The sequence below is a fragment of the Bos javanicus genome, chromosome 18 (genome assembly GCF_032452875.1).
Source record: "Bos javanicus breed banteng chromosome 18, ARS-OSU_banteng_1.0, whole genome shotgun sequence".
Lineage (NCBI taxonomy): Eukaryota > Metazoa > Chordata > Mammalia > Artiodactyla > Bovidae > Bos > Bos javanicus.
The window spans coordinates 65,913,766-65,927,603 of record NC_083885.1 but is presented as its reverse complement, the minus strand read 5'-3'; the positions used below and the strand labels follow the sequence as shown (position 1 = coordinate 65,927,603).

Genomic DNA, 13,838 nt, shown 5'->3' with positions numbered 1-13,838 from the left:
ACTAAGGACCTGAGCGTGGACTGGAGCTGTGCTTCACTGAGGACGATACCGTGGCCTCCCCGAGAACCACAGCCAGGCCCATTGCAGGGTGGAGCTGTGCGGCGGTGCTGAGCGGAGCCAGGCCTCTGCAGGAGGAGCTGGGTCTCACTGAGGACTGGAGCCGAGCCTCACGGAGGAGCGGAGCCTGGCCTCAGTGCAGACCCTACCCGGGCCCCAGAGCACATCACAGGACCGGAGTGGAACCTCAGTGAGGACGGGAGACAGGCCTCAGTGGGGACCAGAGCCGGTCCTCACTGTGGACTGGAGCTGGTTCTCAGTGGAGAGCAGAGCCAGGCCTCAGAGGAGCAAAGTCATGCCTCAAGGAGGAGCACAGCTGAACTGCAGTGAGAAGACAGCCTGGCCTCTGTGGGGACCGTAACCAGGCCCGTGTGGAGCAGAGCTGTCCTCACCGAGGAGGGAGCCGGACCTCAGGGAGCAAGGGAGGCACACCTGATTGCGCAGTGGGGCCAGGCCTCACCGAGGACCACAGCCAGGCCCAGTGAGGGGCAGAGCCTTGCCGGGTCTCAGTGTGGAGAGGACCTGGAGTGCTGAGCTGAGCCGAGACTCAGGCAGGGTGCAGCTGGACTTCAGTGAGGAGCAGAGCCAGCTCTCAGCGTTGAGGTCCGGAGCCAGGCCTCTGTGTGGACCAGAGCCGGGACGTATGAGTACCGGAACCGGGACTCAGAGTAGCAAAGTCAGGCCTGAGAGAGGTGGAGAATGGAGCGTCAGTGAGAAGTGAGCTGGGCCTCACTGATCACCAGATCTGGACCCCCGTGTGGCACGGAACCAGGCCTCAGTGCGGGGCCCCACTGAAGACTGGAGTTAGGCCCTAGTGGGGAGCAGAGCCATGTCTTAGTGTGAAGCAGACCCGAGCCTCAGTGAGCTCTGGGGCTGGGCCTCTGTGCAGACCGGAGCCGGGGCTCAGAATAGCAAAGTCAAGCCTCAGGGATGAGAAGGGAACTTCAGTGAGAAGCGAGCCGGGCTCTGTGAGGAGCACAGCCGAGTCTCACTGAGGACGGAGCCTCAGGTTTTTCTCCCAGGGGCCCCTCCCAGCAGGTCCTGAGGAAATCTAGTTACTAGTTATCCTCCACATGTATACAGCCCCGCATTTTCCCAAAGCTAAAAACTGGCCTGCCCTGCGGAGACCTAATGCCTGTCCGCAGTGCTCAGGGCCAAGCCTGTGGCCTGAACACGCAGGTCCCGCCCTGGGAAGGGAAGGGGCTTGTCGCCCTCTGCGGGCCAACTGGGAGAATGCAGGCCGCACCCGCTCCCACTGCAGAGCAGGCCGAGGTCTCTCCTGCCATCCTGCTCAAAGCACTACACTACGGAAATTCAAACGCGTCGAAGCCAGGATCCCAGCACTTCTACAACCCCAACTTCAGGACAATGAGCAAACACGTGGCCCAAAACCTATCTAGGAACACACTTCAGGGCTCACACCAAAAGGCATCCAGGTTGTCCCCAGGCGATTTTAAAATCTACATCACTAAAGAAAAATTTGGACAGGATGCCCCGGAGGAAGATCGATAGAGCCACAGGTCAGGTAGATCATGAGTTCTGGTTGGGAACACACACGTAATTTATTACACACACAGAAAGTCCTGCATGGTGAAAAACCTCCTTCCAAAGACTAAGAGCTAAGCCACAAAGTGGGGAAAAAATGTATTCCCCATCACACCAGATGAATTTTTACTCACATTAGGCTACAAACCAGAAAGCAAACAACTATATTCAAAATGAGTACTGATCTGAAGAGAGCCCTCTCCTCAAAAGATAAAAAGGTAACAAAAAGTGGACAGGAATATGATCCACATGGCATTAGCCAAGGGAATGGCAAATTACAAAAGAAGACAGCGTTACACACCACTTACAAGTGCCACCTCCTTGGGAAGGTCAATTCGGATTACTGGAGCATGAGAGGGAGCAGGAACTCTACTTTCTCGAGTCTGGGACACCTGTAAAGGGTCCTCCAGTCAACCACAGGCAGCCTTTTCAAAGCCAAACAAGTCTCACCCCTGCAGACCAGCCATCAGGCCAACAAGCATTCACACAATTGTATTCCCAATCGGTGTCCAAAGAAAAACAAGAGAGCTCTTTTGCGTGGAGGCTCTGCTGCTGCTGCTGCTAAGTCACTTCAGTCATGTCCGACTCTGTGTGACCCCATAGATGGCAGCCCACCAGGCTCTGCCGTCCCTGGGATTCTCCAGGCAAGAACACTGGAGTGGGCTGCCGTTTCCTTCTCCAATGCATGAAAGCGAAAAGTGAAAGGGAAGTCGCTTAGTCGTGTCTGACTCTAGGGACCCCATGGACTGCAGCCCACCAGGCTCCTCCGTCCATGGGATTTTCCAGGCGAGAGCACTGGAGTGGGTGCCATTGCCTTCTCCAGCCTGGAGGCTCTACTACTCCTCAAAACCTTAAAAAAATCGAGGAGGTCCTCAGTGCATATGCACCAGTCAGGGGCATGGGATGAGAGTACATGCACTGAAGGAAAGCAGAAAATCACACCCCACAATATGAAACTACAACACAGTGCACTCCTCTAAAGCAACTGGAAAAAAAAGTCACATTTGAAGGCTGACGCCTTGAAATTTCAAATATGCATCCCACACCCACAAGAATAAAACACCATGATATTGGCATGAAGATGTACCTTTTGAAGATGATTGGAATTGAAAGGATATTCCAGGAATATACTCATGGGTCGAAAAAGAGGCATCAAGACACTCGAGGAAGCGACAGACATGTGTCCATTCCTTTAACAGCAAACTGGAGAGACCTGCTCCATTAAAGCGCCATCAGTCTAAGATGAAACCCAGAAAGCGAAACACCACAACCCACCCCCCGCCAAAAAAAAAAAAAAAACCCAAAACACACCTCCTTCCGCACCACACACAAGGCTAACTCAAAGTCAGAATTTTCTCCCCTAGCGTTCTTGTGCTGGTTGTGGGCATTTGGACCTCCTCCCTTCTCCTGCCGGCAGCCCCCAGCCAGCAGCATCTCCCCACAGTTTCCTCAAGTTTTCCTCCCAGGGAGGCGCCTCCCAGCAGGTCCTGAGGAAGCTTAGCTGCCTTCCCAAAGGACAGACTCCTGCATTTTCCCAAAGCCAAAGCACTGGCCTGCCCCGAGGAGACCTAACGCCTGTCAGCTGTGCCCTGGACCAAGCCTGCGGCCCAAACACGCGGGTCCCGCCCTGGGAAGAGGGGCGGCTTGTCGCCCTCTGCCGGCCAACTGGGAGAATGCAGGCCGCACCCGCTCCCACGCAGAGCAGGCCGAGTCGTCTCAGAGTGGTGATGGATCTATGGCAGTGAAAGGACCGTCACCCTAAGAAAAAACCTGGAAAACGGAATATCACAACTGTGAAAACCAAAACCAGAACAGGGCTCCTTCCACGCCATGCACAGGACTCACTCCAAGTCAGAATTTTCCTCCCCCAGCTCTTCCTCTGCTGGGCCCTCCAGGACGGACCTCCCTTATCCTGCAGGCAGCCCCCAGCAGGCAGCATCCCCCGCGCTGTTTCCTCATCGCTTTTCTCCCTGGGGGCCCCTCCCAGCAGGACCTGAGGAAACCCAGCCCCCTGCGAGTGGACAGAGCCCTGCATTTTCCCGGAGCCAAAGCACTGGCCGGTCCTGAGGAGAACTAATGTCTGGCAGCTGGGCCCCGGGCAAAGGCTGAGGCCAGAACTCAGGTCCAGCGCCCTTGGGTGGGTGGGGTCGGGTAGGGCTGGGTGGGACGGGGAGGCGGGGTTTTCGCCCTCTGCGGGCCAACTGGGAGAATGCAGGCTGCGGCCACATGTCAGCCGTGCAGGCAGACATCTCTCCGTCAGTCCTGCTGGGTGCTACATTCTGGAAATTCAAACGGGTCGAGGCCACTATCCCAGGACTTTGGTAACCCTAACTACAGGGCAATGAGCAAACATGTCCCCCCAAAGCAACCTAGGCGCACGCTTCAAGGCCCACACCAAAAGGCATTCCAGATTTCCCCAAGGCAACTTTGAAATCTACAGCAGTATGGAAAAAAATCAGACATGATCACCTAGAGGAACATCCACAAGGCCACGGGCCTGGTCAGGCAGATCATGAGCTCTGACTGGCAACACACATCACCAAGTCCTTTCACACGCTGGAAACAAAACTTAATAGCACACACTTTATTAAACGCACATACACAAATCCTGCAGGTCAAAAAAACCTATTTTCCAATCCTAGGTGCTAAGCTGGACAGAGGGGCCTGGGGGGCTACAGTTGATGGGGCTGCAGAGTCTGACACAACTGAGCAACTGAGCAGAAAAGCCACGAAGTGGGAGGAAAAAGTACTCCCCAACACACTAATGAGGAATTTTTACTGGCATTATACTAAGAACCACAGGCAAATCTACACTCGAAATGAGTGCAGGGCTTCCGCTGTGGTTCAGTTGTAAAGAATAGGCCTGCCAATGCAGGAGACAGGGGATTGATCCCCGGTCCAGGGAGATCCCACATGCCAAGGAACGACCAAGCCCGAGCGCCGCACTATTGAACCTGTGCTCTAGAGCTTGGGAGCCGCAAATACTGAACCCATGTGCCGAAACAACTTAAGCCCACTTGCCCTAGAGCCCAGTCCCGTGACAACAAAAGTCACTGCACTGAGAGCTGTGCAGGGCAACCAGAGTGTGGCCCCCATTTGCTGCAATGATCAGAAGCCACCTGGCAATGAAGACCCAACACAGCCAAAAATAAAAAAACTAGTCATAAAAATAAAGTTCCTTTTTTGTTTAAAAAATGAGGAATTTTTAGTCATATTAGACTAAGAACCATGAAGGAAAGAGTTACATTCAAAATGAGTACTAATCTGAAGAGGCCTCTGGCCTCCAAAGATAAACAGGTAACTAGCAAGTGGACAGAAAAATGATCCACATGGTATCACCCGAGGGAAAGGGAAATGAACAGCATCACACACCTCTTACAACTGCCTCCCTCCTCCAGAAAGGGTGGTTCTGATTACAGGGCAACAGCAAGCACCTCTCCTTTCTTGCTGCTGGGACACCCCTAACAGCCCCTCGAGATACCTTTTAGCAGCATTTTCCAAAACCAAACCAACCAAACCCTGCAGACCAGCCATCAGGCCACCAGGCATTCACACCATTGCTTTCCCAACCTGTATCCTAAGAGAAACAAGGATGCTCTTTTGCACGAAGGCTCTACCCATACTTTCTGAACCTTAAAAAGTTCAGCAGGTCTTCAGTGCTTGCGTGCATCAGACAAGGGGAGCAGCGAATGGTATATCCCAATGAATAGGATCAGATGATGACACCCCACAATATGTAACTCCAACACACCCACCTCTCTAAAGCAATTGTAAAATAGTCACATTTGAAGGCTCTTGCAATTTCAAGTGTGCATCCCACATTCACAGTAAATAAAACACTGTGATACTGGCATGAGGATGTACCTCTCTGGAGATAACTGGAATATAAAGGGCATCCCAGAATTATGCCCATGGGTTAAAAAACAGGTGTGGAGACAGCCCAGGAAGCATCAGACACATATGTGGTCTATTCCTTTAATACCAAGCTGCCAGGGACCTGCTTAGATAAAACCCCATCACCCTAAGCTAAAACCCCAAAAGCTGAACATCACAACCCCCCCCCCAAAAAAAAACAGGCTCCTTCCACACAAGACTAACTCAAAGTCAGAATTTTCTCCCCCAGCTTTCCTGTGCTGGGGATGGGCATTCAAACCTCCTCCCTTTCTCCTGCCGGCAGCCCCCAGCAGGCAGCATTTCCTCCCCCTACTCCGCAGTTTCCTCAAGTTTCCTTGCAGGGTGGCCCCTGCGCCAAAGCACTGGCCTGTGCTGAGGAGACCTAAGGCCTGTCGCCTGTGCCCTGGGCCAAACCTAAGGCCAGAAGACACAGGTCCCAGCCTGGGAAGAGAGGAGGGTTGTCGCCCTCTGCGGGCCGACTCACGAACTCCTTATTGCCAAATTCAGACTTAAAGAAAGTAGGGAAAACCACTAGACCATTCAGGTGTGACCTAAATCAAATCCCTTATGATTATACAGTGGAAGTGACAAATAAATTAAAGAGATTAGATATGATAGACGGAGTGCTTGAAGAACTATGGACAGAGGTTTGTGACATTGTATAGGAGGCTGTGATCAAGACCATCCCCAAGAAAAAGAAATGCAAAAAGGCAAAATGGCTGTCTGAGGAGACCTTACAAATAGCTGTGAAAAGAAGAGAAGCGAAAGGCAAAGGAAAAAAGGAAAGATACAAGTTTTGAATGCAGAGTTCCAAAGAATAGCAAGGAGAGATAAGAAAGCTTTCCTCAGCGATCAATGCAAAGAAATAGAGGAAAACAACAGAATGGGAAAGACTAGAGATCTCTTCAAGAAAATCAGAGATCCCAAGGGAACTTTTCATGCAAAGATGGGCAAAATAAAGGACAGAATGGTATGGACCTAACAGAGGCAGAAGATAATTAGAAGAGGTGGCAAGAATACACAGAACTGTACAAAAAAGATCTTGATGACCCAGATAATCACGATGGTGTGTGAAGTCAAGTGGGCCTTAGGAAGTATCATTATGAACAAAGGTAGTGGAGGTGATAGAATTCCAGGTAAGCTATTTCAAATCCTAAAAGATGATGCTGTAAAGTGCTGTACTCAATATGCCAGCACATTTGGAAAAGTCAGCAATGGCCACAGGACTGGAAAAGGTCAGTTTTCATTCCCATCCCAAAGAAAGGCAATGCCAAAGAATGTTCAAACTACTGCACAATTGCACTCATCTCACATACTAGCAAAGTAATGCTCAAAATTCTCCAAGCCAGGCTTCAACAGTACATGAACCAATAACTTCCAGATGTTCAAGCTGGTTTTAGAAAAGGTAGAGGAACCAGAGATCAAATTGCCAACATCTGCTGGATCATAGAAAAAGCAAGAGAGTTCCATAAAAACATCTAATTCTGCTTTATTGACTATGCCAAAGCCTTTGACTGTGTAGATCACAACAAACTGTGAAAAATTCTTCAAGAGATGGGAATACCAGATCACCTTACCTGCTTCCTGAGAAATGTGTTTGCAGGTCAAGAAGCAACAGTTAGAACTGGACATGGAACAACAGATTTGTTCCAAATAGGCAAAGGAGTACATCAAGGTTGTATATTGTAACCCTGCTTATTTAACTTACATGCAGAGTGTATCATGCGAAATGCTGGACTGGATGAAGCACAAGCTGGAATCAAGATTGCTGGGAGAAATATCAATAACCTCAGATGCAGATGACACCACTCTCATGGCAGAAAGTGAAGAAGAACTAAAGAGTCTCTTGATAAAAGTGAAAGAGGAGAGTGAAAAAGTCGGATTAAAATTCAACATTCAGAAAACTAAGATCATAGTATCTGGTCCCATCACTTCATGGCAAGTAGATAGGGAAACAGTAACAGACTTTGAGAGTCCCTTGGACTGCAAGGAGATCCAACCAGTCCATCCTAAAGGAGATCAGTCCTGAATATTCATCGCAAGGACTGATGTTGAAGCTGAAACTCCAATACTTTGGCCACCTGATGCAAAGAACTGACTCATTGGAAAAGACCCTGATGCTGGGAAAGATTAAAGGCAGGAAGAAAAGGGGACAACAGAGAATGAAATGGTTGGATGGCATCACCGACTTGTTGAATATGAGTTTGCGTAAGCTTCAGAAGTTCATGATGGACAGGGAAGCCTGGTGTGCTACAGTCCATGGGGTCACCAAGAGTCAGACACGACTGAGCAACAGAACTGAACTGCAGGCCAACTGAGAGAATGCAGGCCGCACACGCTCCCACCGCAGGGCAGGCCGCAGTCGCTCCTGCTAGTCTGGCTCAAGGCACTGCACTCTGGAAATTCAAACAGGTCGAGGTCACTATCCCGGGACTTCTATAGTCCTAACTATAGGGCAATGATCGAAAACATGCCTCCAAACCAATGTAGGTGCTTACTTCAGGGCTCATACCCAAAGGCACTCCTGGTTATCTCCAAGCAATTTTCCAAACCACAGCAGTATATAATAAATTAGGTCACTCAAAGGAACATCCATGCAGCCATGGGTCTGGTCAGGGACATTACGAGCTCTGATTGGAAACACACATCACCAAAAGCCTTCCCAGAGGGAAAATAAAACAAAATTACACACAATTTTTTAAACAGGAAAAAAAGATTCCTGTAGGTTAAGAAACCTCTTTTTATTATATATATATATTTAATTTTTTTATGTCTGAACGTAGAGTTTTGGGTTTAATTAGCAATAAGTACACAGAAACCTACGCAAACAAAATTAATTATTAAGTCAAGGAACTAAAAAGGCAGAACAGGGTAAGAGCAACACATCACTTAGCGGTACAGTGTTACATAAGCTCAGTCGTGCATACATCCTTAATCACAGTCAGTAATGAAGACGCTGAATTACATACACCGGGAACGGGGAGCAGGAAGAGAAAGTGTAATGGCTGGGAAGCAGCAGAACAAAGTTTTATATTAGAAATTAAAGAAATGCCTCAAACTAGAAACAGGTAAAGCAATATAAGCATGCTCTTTAGAGATACAGTAATAAATAACAACAAAAAAAAATCAGTGAAACAGCTCACTCTGGGGACAGGAAATAGGAGGTGGTCAAGGGAATGGTAATTTTTATTAGAAAAAACAATTTTTATAGACCTACTTGAGTCTAAACTATGTGTATTTATTTGATTCTGACTATGTGAATCACTACAGATGGTGACTGCAGCCATGAAATTAAAAGACGCTTTCTCCTTGGAAGGAAAGTTATGACCAACCTAGATAGCATATTCAAAAGCATAGACATTACTTTGCCAACAAAGGTCTGTCTAGTCAAGGCTATGGTTTTCCAGTGGTCATGTATGGATGTGAGAGTTGGACTGTGAAGAAGGCTGAGCACCGAAGAATTGATGCTTTTGAACTGTGGTATTGGAGAAGACTCTTGAGAGTCCCTTGGACTGCAAGGAGATCCAACCAGTCCATTCTGAAGGAGATCAGCCCTGGGATTTCTTTGGAGGGAATGATGCTAAAGCTGAAACTCCAGTACTTTGGCCACCTCATGCGAAGAGTTGACTCATTGGGAAAGACTCTGATGCTGGGAGGGATTGGGGGCAGGAGGAGAAGGGGATGACAGAGGATGAGATGGCTGGATGGCATCACCGACTCGATGGACGTGAGTCTGAGTGAACTCCGGGAGTTGGTGATGGACAGGGAGGCCTGGCGTGCTGCAGTTCATGGGGTCGCAAAGAGTCGGACACGACTGAGCGGCTGATCTGATCTGATCTCATCTGATGTGAACTCTTAAGACAACAGATCTCCACCCACTGCCCGCCCCCGCCCCACCCCCGGAAACGCAGCATGGTGCCTGATCCATAAAAGTTCAGAAATGTTATAACAAGACAGACGGTGGCATTTTCATATCACGATTACACTCATGCTACGGATAACAATGCTTCCTCTGCTACAAATGCTACTTGATCCTTTTATAACAAGTTATTTACTTAATGCTTGGAATATCTGTGCAGGCTTAATGAAGTAAAAAGTAAAATGTTCAAAATTTTTCTTGTACTTAAGCAAAATACCTAATTTTATATAATTTAAACACAACTTTTCACTTTAGTAATAGAAACAATGAAACTATTTCACTTCTGACATTTAACAATTATTAATATAAGACTTCAAACTCCCCAAGACATGCACTACAGCCATAGAATAGATTCTGTCATCAAAATGATGGTCTTGCATCTTACGTTTGTTTGCACTTTGAGTCTTATTTACCAGAATAAAAACAGGTTAAGACAATGAACAGGCAGTTCATACCAAAAGAATACAAACAGCCAATAACACTGCCATAGCAGCCTCGTTTGTAATGAAAGAAACACACTTTTAAAATATAAGGTACCATTTTTAATCTATATTGGCAAAGATTAAATTTTTTTTAAAAGATCCTATCTACAGATGACAAATCTGTAGGTTGATGGGGGGTGGGAGTGGTGAGAGAATGATCAAACATATAACACTAACTGGAAATATAAATTATGCAGCCTTTTTGGAGAAAAATTTGGCAATACTTATTGAGGCTCTAAATATATTTAATTCCTTTGGACATAATTAAACATGTAGTTCAAAATGTGGCTACAAGGATATTCAATAAACCACTGCTTACAGTAAAAACTGCAGACATTCAAAATGCCTAGCAGACAGGACAGAATGAGTCAGCTGTGGCACACCTTCCTCACGGCAGGCAGTGGGCCTCCCCTAGGTATCACTCCCCCAGACTCTGCCTTAGGCTTCTTCCTTACCAAAAGTAGTTCCCTTTCCACAGAAGCCAAGAGTGTCAAGTTCAGCTTTCTCAGTGACCTGACCGGGGTCACCAGAAACTTTGCAGAAATTTTCTGGGGGCTCTTAAGAAGAAAAAACCTTCCTCACTAACAAAACTGAGATGTGAGAAGCAAAACAGCCTTTTCTTTCAGATGCATGAGGGAGACCAGCCTAGAGAAAAACAAATAAGCTAAGAAGGAGGCAAAAAAAAAAAAAAGGCCCTAATGACAACTTTAAATTGTTTGTTATGTGACACAATAAATGTCCTTGGTTACTAAGTCAATTAGAGTTGAACTGTATTACCTCTGGTCAATTGCATCTTGATAGTAGCTGGAAAAGAGAATACTTAAGCAGCACTAAAAGTTATGCTACACCAGCATAGTTATGGGCCTCAGATGTAGAGTCAACAGAAAAATTAAATATAGTTCAGTTCAGTTCAGTCACTCAGTCATGTCTGACTCTTTGCCACCCCATGAATCGCAGCACACCAGGCCTCCCTGTCCATCACCAACTCCCAGAGTTCACTCAGACTCACGTCCATCGAGTCGGTGATGCCATCCAGCCATCTCATCCTCTGTCGTCCCCTTCTCCTCCTGCCCCCAATCCCTCCCAGCATCAGAGTCTTTTCCAATGAGTCAACTCTTCGCATGAGGTGGCCAAAGTACTGGAGTTTCAGCTTTAGCATCATTCCCTCCAAAGAAATCCCAGGGCTGACCTCCTTCAGAATGGACTGGTTGGATCTCCTTGCAGTCCAAGGGACTCTCAAGAGTCTTCTCCAATACCACAGTTCAAAAGCATCAATTCTTCGGCGCTCAGCCTTCTTCACAGTCCAACTCTCACATCCATACATGACCACAGGAAAAACCATAGCCTTGACTAGACGAACCTTTATTGGCAAAGTAATGTCTCTGCTTTTGAATATGCTATCTAGGTTGGTCATAACTTTCCTTCCAAGGAGTAAGCGTCTTTTAATTTCATGGCTGCAGAGAAAAATTAAATATAGTATGTTCTATTAAAAAAAAAGAGTAAGTATATTAATAGGGAATCATTCGCCAAGAAAAAGATCTGGGAAGATACTCCATGTTTTAAGGATAGGTACCTCTAAAATAGTGATCTCTGAAAAATAGGAATTTGAACATTCTCTATTTTGTGTATTCCGTTTTATCACTTTAAGACTCTACCATCGATTTCTATATTTTTTTTAAAATCAAATCCAATGTGATTTTGGGGAGGAAAAAGAGGCAAACATGTATTCTAAGCACCTATCTTGATCTGGGAGTCTGCCTTTTAATAGGAAAAGTTGTTTCTTCTTTTTAAAAATGTTTTGTGACATAAAATTTGATACTCTCAGGCATTTATTTTTTAGTGAATACAGAAGACTACAGTTTTCACTTCCCTTGTTACTCAGAAAATCATTTCATGAGTTAGTACCATTTCTTATTGAAATCTCTTCTGTAAAGCAAAAACAGTCCCAAAATGAAGGCTCTTCGGGGGTCACAGGAACTGCAGATGATATTAAATCATTAAAGGTGAGAATAGTAAACTGCCTCTGGGTTGCTTTAGAACCATCTTGAGATGTAACATTCTGATGTCTAGATCCACTGGGTTTCCTAATGAGAGAGTCATTTCCTAGGCAGGTTGATAAGGAGTCTAGGGGACCCAAAGAAGAGACAGGCCTGGAATTCTCAAGGAGGAAGAAAGGACAAACTTTTTTCCTTCTCTACATTCCTTAGGATTATATAACAATCATGTATCCTGCCTGAGGACAGTCTCTGGATTAAACCTTCTGGCTAATTCTGCTATCTTAAAATGTAAATTATGGAGTAGGTCTAGTGAGGTCTTTACAACCTTGACATTCTTTGGATTCATTGGAGAGTATATAATTTCATTGCTAACACTAGCAAGTGGGTACTTTTTCTGCCCCCTTCTGATGCCTATGTCAGAAGCTTTCTCTATCTCCTTTATACTTTAATATATCTTTATTACACAAAAGCTCTGAGCGATCAAGCCTCGTCTCTGGCCCCGGATTGAATTCTTCTCCTCTGGGGGCCAAGAACCCCAGTGTCTTCGCGTGATTCAACAACAACCTTTCACTAAGAGCTGCTGCTGCTGCTGCTAAGTCGCTTCAGTCGTGTCCGACTCTGTGCGACCCCATAGACGGCAGCCCACTAGGCTCCCCCGTCCCTGGGATTCTCCAGGCAAGAACACTGGGGTGGGTTGCCATTTCCTTCTCCAATGCATGAAAGTGAAAAGTGAAAGGGAAGTTGCTCAGTCGTGTCCAACTCTTCGCGACCCCATGAACTGCAGCCTACCAGGCTCCTCTGCCCTTGGGATTTTCCAGGCAAGAGTACTGGAGTGGGTTGCCATTGCCTTCTCCTTCCTAAGAGCTACTGCAACAAAATGGTGCTCATCTCTTTTGCTTTCCTCAAATGCCCATTCTTTTTCTTCTTCTCCATCCAAAAATAAAAGTGTTTCTTTATAAACTTGGCCTATACCCAGGTTTAACGGGGATATATCGAATTCAAGCCATTGCAATTCAAATCCTAATCCAACACCTATTGCTTTTATGAAGCTTTCTTTCAGTGCCCAATTCCTATAAAACATATCCAGCTGAGTCCATTCATCCTTAAAGCTTCTGATTGTTTCCCATTCTTCGTTGGTAAACTTTCTTTTCATAATATGAAAAAATTCTGGAATTGAACCACGACCTGGAAAACTAGTCTTCATTATATCAATTCCAACTTGTAGCTCAGATTCTGCAGCAAGTACAGCATAGTTTCCTTGATGAGAGATGTTAAAGTTGAAATTGGGGTAAGGATTCAATGAGTCTTTTGCAAGAACTGGTTTTCCTTTTGCAGTTCTTTGCAAACGAATATTATCCCAAGGTATATTCAATTTCTCTGCAACTAATTTCCTTATCATCAAACGACCAGCCAGGGCGGCCTTAGGTCCCGGGCGAAGACGAACTGGCTGATGCGTTCCTTCCCCGGCTGGATCGATCGCACCGCTAGCAGCCATTCGGCGCGGCTGGGCAGCCACGTGCCGCAGGGGAAGGCCCAGCGCAGGCCCTCCACCGCGGCAGCACGCAGAGCCGCCGGCCGAGGAGAACCATCCCCCGAAGGCCTCGCCGCCGCCCGGGCTGGATGGCGCGGACCGGGGCGGAGACCCTCCCAGCTGCTCCGGCCGTGCGGGGGGCGGGGCGCCGCGTGCGTCCACAGGACCTAGGTCACGGGGGCAAGAAACCTTTTTAAATCTCAGGAGCTAATCCAGACGTGAGAGGAAAAAGTATTCCCCACCACACACCTGATGAGGAATTTTCATTCCTATTAGACTGAGAACCAGAAAGTAAAACCTACGTTCAAAATGGGTACCGGGCTTCCCTGGTGGCTCAGCGGTAAAGAATCCACCTGCCAACACAGGAGACATGGGTTCAATTTCTGGTCCAGGGAGATCCCACATGCCTTTGA

General features: G+C 47.1%; 1 pseudogene; it reads right to left on the bottom strand.

Moving 5' to 3' along the window:
• Positions 1-3,170: 3,170 nt before the first annotated feature.
• LOC133229512 (L-aminoadipate-semialdehyde dehydrogenase-phosphopantetheinyl transferase-like) lies at positions 3,171-13,483 on the bottom strand (annotated as a pseudogene).
• Positions 13,484-13,838: the final 355 nt, after the last annotated feature.